Source organism: Medicago sativa, chromosome 6 (assembly GCF_051527215.1).
Source record: "Medicago sativa cultivar Bolivia chromosome 6, Bolivia_mono, whole genome shotgun sequence".
Lineage (NCBI taxonomy): Eukaryota > Viridiplantae > Streptophyta > Magnoliopsida > Fabales > Fabaceae > Medicago > Medicago sativa.
The window spans coordinates 41,313,141-41,320,748 of NC_140754.1; the positions used below are offsets into that span (position 1 = coordinate 41,313,141).

General features: G+C 30.2%; 1 pseudogene; it reads right to left on the reverse strand.

Moving 5' to 3' along the window:
• Positions 1-1,027: 1,027 nt before the first annotated feature.
• On the reverse strand, positions 1,028-7,218 carry LOC146915193 (uncharacterized; annotated as a pseudogene).
• Between the last annotated feature and the right edge of the window lie 390 nt (positions 7,219-7,608).

The window sequence follows — 7,608 nt, forward strand, 5'->3', positions numbered from 1 at the left end:
AAGTTTGAAGATAAATTAGCTAAACATACAAAAAAGTTGATTCCAGCGCCGTTTGTAATTCATACACGGAGTCGGAGCCTCACATCACAGGAGCACCAAAATTTAAAAATACTCTGAATTCCTAAAAGAGAGCAAAAGAAAAGATTCTTAAAATATAGAGATTATCTGATATGTCAAAAAAAAAACCAATAGTACTCGTAGAGCAAACTTGGTGTTAATAGACTAACACATAACAACTGACAAAATTGCAAGCAAAGCTCTTTGTATTGTCTGCTACGATAGAGAACCGGAGAAATTATTTAATTTTTTGAATAGAAAATAGATATATAATAAAAACCGAACGAGAAGAATGAATGTACAAAGAAAGGACTACCAAACGTGCCCTGAAAACCAAAAAGCACCCAACACCACCAAAAATCACAAAAACAACAACTCTTCCATATACATGTATGCTTCTCCCAACATTTCCCTCCATCTTAAGTTTAACATCATCTTCAAAACAAAAATATTAGCATTTTCTATTTTTAGTCAAACAAGTAAACAACTAAAAAATTGAACAAGATATAAGTTCATGTGTCATATACGAATTTAAACATAAATAAAGATCAAAGTTAAATATTTAAATGACAAAAAATAAAAAAAAATGGGCTAGATGTACAAATTTCATGTTTTGAACCTCTCAAACAAAAATCAAGATGAAAAAAAAATTAAGGTCAATGGCACTTAGTTAATCCTCATCCTCATAAGAAATGTTCTCCCGGTGCTAATTTGAGTGGGCTAATTAATTTATCTTCTTCAAAAAAAAAAAATCTCTCCTTCTTTGTCTTCTTTTTCCTCCGTTATAATAAAATGGAAACCATTTAATCCAGTAGAGCTAATCCATTAAGAACGAATCATTCTCCAATGTAAACAACCTAAAGCATCATATAAAATATTCAAACATGTTACTATACATAAGAAAGTTTTTAAAACAACATACATAAATTAATATAGATTAAACAATTATAAATATATGGTGGAAGATAACTTACTTCGAAGTTGTCGAAACCAAACTTTCAACATAATCAAAGAATATGTAATATAATCCATTGGTTATTCTTTTTCTCTCTACTCTATTATCCCTCTTATTATAGATAATTACTCTCTGACCTTCATCATCATTTGTTAATAATATCAATGTCTCTCCATTCTTAGAAATGTTGAATGGCAACAATGAAGCCTTTTTCATGTATCCAACAAAATCATCATGGGTTGGAAGGTTATGCATTTGAAGATTAAAGTATTTAATTCTAAATAACTGAGTCCAAGACTCTTGAACTCCAAACTCCTTCATTTACCATCTAACGAACTCAGTTCTCTTAAAATCATGCGAAAAGGAAAGGCGATCCATCAGAACCAGGTAATATGGATCCACACATGGCACCTCGATAAAACTCGACGGATGCAAAAATTGTGTGAATGTCTCTGTGGAAAGATCAACCGAAGGAATCACCAAAAGCTCAAAAAGAGGAACAGAAGCTTCTAATGTTCCTCCAACAAAACCTGATTGCAAATCATCCCGAATAGTGCACCAGTTAACTGTTCCACTCAAATGTAAACCATTACCCTTGACAAGAGGACACGAAATATTTCTCCAACATTTATCACCCAAGTTGAAAATTCTTACCTTGTTTCTCCATAAACGTTCGTTCTCAGAATCTGTTTCTGTACAAACCGCTACAACCTTGTAAGTCCCTGTTAAATAATCACAACCAAAAGTTAAATTGAAAATGCCTAATAGAGGTGTATTAACGTGAAAAAACCCTAGTTCTTCCGATATTGTTCTGGTTGCAGGGTTCTAGAGACGGAACCAGAACTTAGCCTGCATACTTGAATAAGATGAGAAAAGCAAGCACAACAATCCATTGAACGAACCAATGACCCGAAAATATTGATTATCCAACAAATCCTGATTAGTGTCACAGGCAACCGTGATTGACGGATTGTCTAGTAAACGATGCAACGGTAAGGATAGTACACTATCCATGCGGTACTGTTGCATAAAAGGTGTGAGTATGAAACAAGGGTTTAGTGACGATTTTTTAAGGTGCAATTGGAAGAAAACTACCCTTTTCGGCACACTTTTGGTTTAAACTTTTCTTTCCAAAAATACCCTTAATTTTTAATTTTAATTTTAAATACAAATAACACATGTAACAAATAGATAAAAATAAATTTAATTTAAGGAGAAAACTTACACACAATTCCTTATGAACTGTTCTTATTGTTAGCCAATTATAAAATAACACGTGGATTACTAATCCATGTCACTAATCGTCCCCGTTAACCCTCTTTTACCTCCGTTAACCATAGATCAAACTCACAAAAAACTAGCACAAAACAAAAACTAATGTTACTTTTTTATCAGCCGATTTTATGTTGTACATCTGTGTTGTTCCCCTCAATACAACCGACAAAGATTGCCAAGTATTTTCATATCCCTTCCACAAAAAACAGTATTTCCATATTATTTTATTAAATTACTCTTCCTTAACCTTTGATCAATTGTAACAAACGTGAGAAAAAAATAGTGGTAAGGATTGGACTTTAAATCCTCTAAAAAATATTAGTAACAAACGTGACCAAAAAATAATGTTAAAGATTGGATTTTAAATCCTCTAAAAAAATATTAGTAACAAATGTGAGAAAACAAAATGTTAAAGATTGGATATTAAATCCTCTAAAAAAAGATTAGTAACAAACGTGAGCAAAAAATCATGTTAAAGATTGGTCTTTAAATCCTCTAAAAAAAATATCAGTAACAAACGTGATAAAAAAATAATAATGTTAAAGATTGGACTTTAATTACTCTAAAAAAAGATTAGTAACAAATGTAAGCAAAAAATAATGTAAAATATTTGACTTTAAAGCTGAGAATACAAATGAATCGAATCATGATTCAATTCATATAGCTTAACAGAGAGTTCCAATAAAACTTGACACACAAGTCACATTACACACAAGACACTTCGTAGGAAACTAAGATCATGGATTTCTAGGTGATTTAACATATGCTAATAGTAACTACTATAAACAAATAAACAATAAACATCATCGAAAATATCTAGTACCTAGCCTAATCAAACATTATCAAAACAAAACTAACACCAAGGGAAACTTCAGTTTGTAGATTTTCAAGATTTCAAAGACTTAATGAATTTTAAGTGTAACCATTTTTTTTTTAGATTTTCATATTTTTGTTTTACGGATTCAAATTTTATTGTTTGTTAATTCTTAATGATGATTTTCTTTTGCAGCTTAAGCTTTTTAAACATCGCAAAATGCATTATTTGTGAAGATATTGTTGATGAAGTTGAGTTAGGGGACGGGTTTAGAAGATGAATATGGCTAAGTGGTTGCTTGGTTTCTCCTCACACCAGTTTGTTGTCCTATGAATTATTTTAACTATTGGGTTGGCCACCGTATGAGTCACTAGGGTTATAAACTATAAACGACATTATTACTGTTCCATTACAATGTTTTTCATTTACCATAAAATATTTTCTTTTATCGTAACTTGGAATTCGTTGGTGTATTCATTTGGATAAATTACACCACATATCATTTAACATAAATTGACAACTCCTCTAACTCTCATCTTATTTGTCTTCAGTAGCAAAGAAAAGTATTAAAAACATAACCAAGAATATCATATGATGCTCCATCATCAATATTCACAACAAGGCATCAAGTTGTAAGTGCCACAATAACAAATCATGTTTACAATATATATAAATGTGAGCATAACCAGGTGAATGACATTATATGGTTCTTGATAGAAGGATTGAGATTGTTTTTTAACTGTTTTTCCTGCCATTTCTACATAGATAACTAAATATGGATAATCATTATAATTATTCCGTTTTTATTTGAATTAGTTGGTGATTAAATGTTAAAAAATAGAGTAAATTTTTAATGAAACGATTTATGTACTATAAGTCTAAATAATACCCTAGCACACATTAGTAAAAAAAATATAAAAAATACCCCAACACATATTATCAAATTAATATGTCTTGGGCTATTTAATAAACTTTTTTTTTCACCACCAAAAAAAATTAATAACGCAGCACTTTTGTCTTTTAATTTCTTTTATCTTAAGCTTTATATATTACTCTTTTTTTTTTGGTCAAAATATATATTACTCTTTTTTTTTTGAAAGATATATATTACTCTTTTTAAATAACTTTTTTTTTTTGAAGGATTCTTTTTAAATAACTTATTTTGTGTATGACGTGCTATATATTAATTTATACAAAAAACATAGTTACATCTATACATGTGTTAGCGTATCGGAAAAAACAGACAAATAGGTTTGTTGGACGCTGGTATTCATAACAAAGATGGAAATATAAACAAAATTCAGTTTTACCTTGACCATTTGTTTTTCTCTATAACTTTTTTTTTACTCTCGTTTTTTTACTACCTTTTTTACCTTTTCTTTGAGATTATTTATTATTAAAATATGTTTTTGCTTTGACCTTGTCTTTAGTGTAGTTGTTAGTTTTTTCCGCAGAATAAGGCTATTTCCCCAACAGAATTTTTACTCGGTCTCCATCTACAATCTACAAATACTATACAAAATCAGATTTTGATTCCAATAGCAGGAAATCTCCATCACGTTGTCTCTCTCTTCTCAACCCTAATTTTGTGAGTCCCTTTTATTCTTCTTCATTTTTGGTGTTCGAAGATTCAACACAATCAAACTTTACTCTCTTTTGCAATTAGATTTATTAATTGCAATTTTCATTTAGTAATTCTGTTTTTAAAATTTCATTAAATCAAATGTTGGTGTCATTTTGTTGTGTAGATAAGGAATGCATAATGAATGAGTTCCATTCTGTGTTTGCTTACACTTTCATGTCACACTATACACATTTGTCTTTTCATTACTACAGAAAAAATATACTTTGGTATGGTATCTATCCAATCGCTTGCTGATTTCATGTTTTTCTTTTGTAGCATATATAGTTCTATATTGCAACCGCACTTCAGATTCAATTATTGTCGACACCGACATGTGTTGTAAATTTGAATTAGTTCTATTTTCTCAAATTATTATTGGTCATGTTAGTATTGTGTTTGATATCCATGTCTAAGTTTGACACATCATCTCTTATTTATTGATAGTATGAAAGAAGGATTATATCTTGGCTCACCTCAAAAAGAAAGGCTTCCCAAGGTATTTTGTTCTCTATTGTCACTTCTTTAGATACAACAACTGATTGTACACAATGACATTTTTAATAATTTGCAGAATTCTCAACATGGATTTGGTTGGGGCAATTTCATATGGGAAACAGTCATTTTCTGATCAGCCTGTGGAGGAACTGCATTGCTCATAAGCGTATTGCAGGTTTTTGGTTGCATTTCCTTTGTTGCTTATTTGATTACTACTTTGCCATATCTATGATTTTCTGATGTGTGAGGAAGGCTCTTGAGAATACCTCAGTTCCCATAGCTGATTTACCTAAAGATAAATTTTCCACAAGACAAGGGGGCTTATGAAGTTCAAAAGTTAGTAATTTACTAATTCTTTACATTCACGGAAACTTAGTAAATGATAATTTTGTAAGATCACCTCAATACTTTATATTCATAGAAATTAGTAAATGAAAGTTAGTAATTTACTAATTCTTTATACACTAAAGTAACTCGCCTCAATTATCTTTAACTCTTACAACAACTTATTCTTATGCTTCAATGTCTCTCTAAAGAAAGGGACATGGGAATTTTGTTTTGGAGAAGACAATTTTTACGAGGTTTTGTATGCAAGAGCATGTTAGAATGAAGCAGGATATATACCAAAAAAGAGAGGAAGCAAGCATCACAGGACAAAATTTCATCATTGAACCACGGTCACAAAAAGCAAAAGCAGGTACCAATTCATCTTTTGTATTATTTTTAAAATATATATTCATTTTAAAATTGGAATATGATGTGTCAAAATTGTGAGATTTGATTAGTTGAAGGTGTATAGTTACTATACAATGTCTGTTTATCATCTTTAAACTTCTTTTTTTCTACTAAAGTTTTTTTGATTACAAAAGTTTTTATATCAAAGTAATTTTATGTTGTATTCATCTTGTTTTGACTAAATCCTCCACGCTTTTTTTATTATTCCTAATTTGATGAATTAATTAGTCAATCCTTATTACTCTCTTTATAGTTTTATTTAGTGATCTTTGCCACGTTCAGTTTGATTCATATGCATGATGAAATCTCATGATCTAGAGGACTTTTTATTTTGGTAATATTTTCCTAACTCAATGAGTCTAATTATTGTTTAAAATGTTATTTAGAACCTACATCAAACAATGCAAGAAGGATGAAGGCTACTGTAAACCTGCAAAATTGATACATAAACTGATAAACTTATTTTTGTTGAGATGGTATTCATCTAGAATTGTTGATCCAAAATTTTAATGAACTGAAGAATGGGTTGATGTTATTAAGTGGACATGCAGCATGAATCATGAAAAACCAAGTAAGATTCATTTATCATGCTTAATGTTTTGATCAGTTATTTGATTGTCAAACATGTATAAGTTTTTATGCATCCAAGTGATTTTTTTTTTCTTTTTGTATACATACCACCCATTTGATGAAATGACTTTGATTGAGTTTATGTAATAAATCCATATACTGAAATCTCTTGGTGGATTTGAAGCTTGTGTTTTCTATCCATTATGCTTATTAATTTATGTGTTTGATATGCCATATGTGCTGATAAATAATTTTATATTGTTTATATTTTAACTAGTTTAATTGTTGAATCTTTTTTTTTTTAATTGTTGAATCTTGTCCTTTGACAATTTGAGTCTTCAATGCTTAACTTTAATGCTTATTATATAAGGATTGAAGAAAGTTAGAACATTTAAGTTCTATACTGTTTTATCTAATGTAACATATGATACATACATAACTTTGCAAAATGAAGAGTGAGTTTCATTCAATTCATCTTACCATTGCCATTGACACTAGCCTTAAGTACAATAAACATGTATTTGATATGTTGGATGGTTAGAACAGTGTAAAAATCATAGATAAGACATCAAGAATGTCGTCTTTATGCTCAATACCCTCATGGAAGGTGCTTGCAAACACAAGAATGGGAGACATTTCGAAGTCACCATAGAGAACTCCTATGTTTTGAAAAGCCAATAAGAATGTAGTCATCTAACCCTACTAATAACAATCAACATTCAAGAAACAAGTTACAATTAATTATCTCATGGACAATAAGCCACATGTTGCCCAACACAATTTATTAGTTGGGCAACATGTGGCTTATTGTCCACGAGATAATTAAGTTTGTAACTTGTTTCTTGAATGTTGATTGTTATTAGTTGGGTTGGATGACTACATTCTTATTGGCCTTTCAAAGCATGTGAGTTGTCTACAGTGACTTCGCAACTTCTCTCATTCATGTGTTTGGATGCACCTACCATGCAGGTATTGAGCATATGGATAATATTCTCACAGTCTTATACGTGTTTTATTACACCATCCTGACCATCCTACTTGTTAAATACATGTTTATTGTTCATAAGACTAGTGACAATGGAA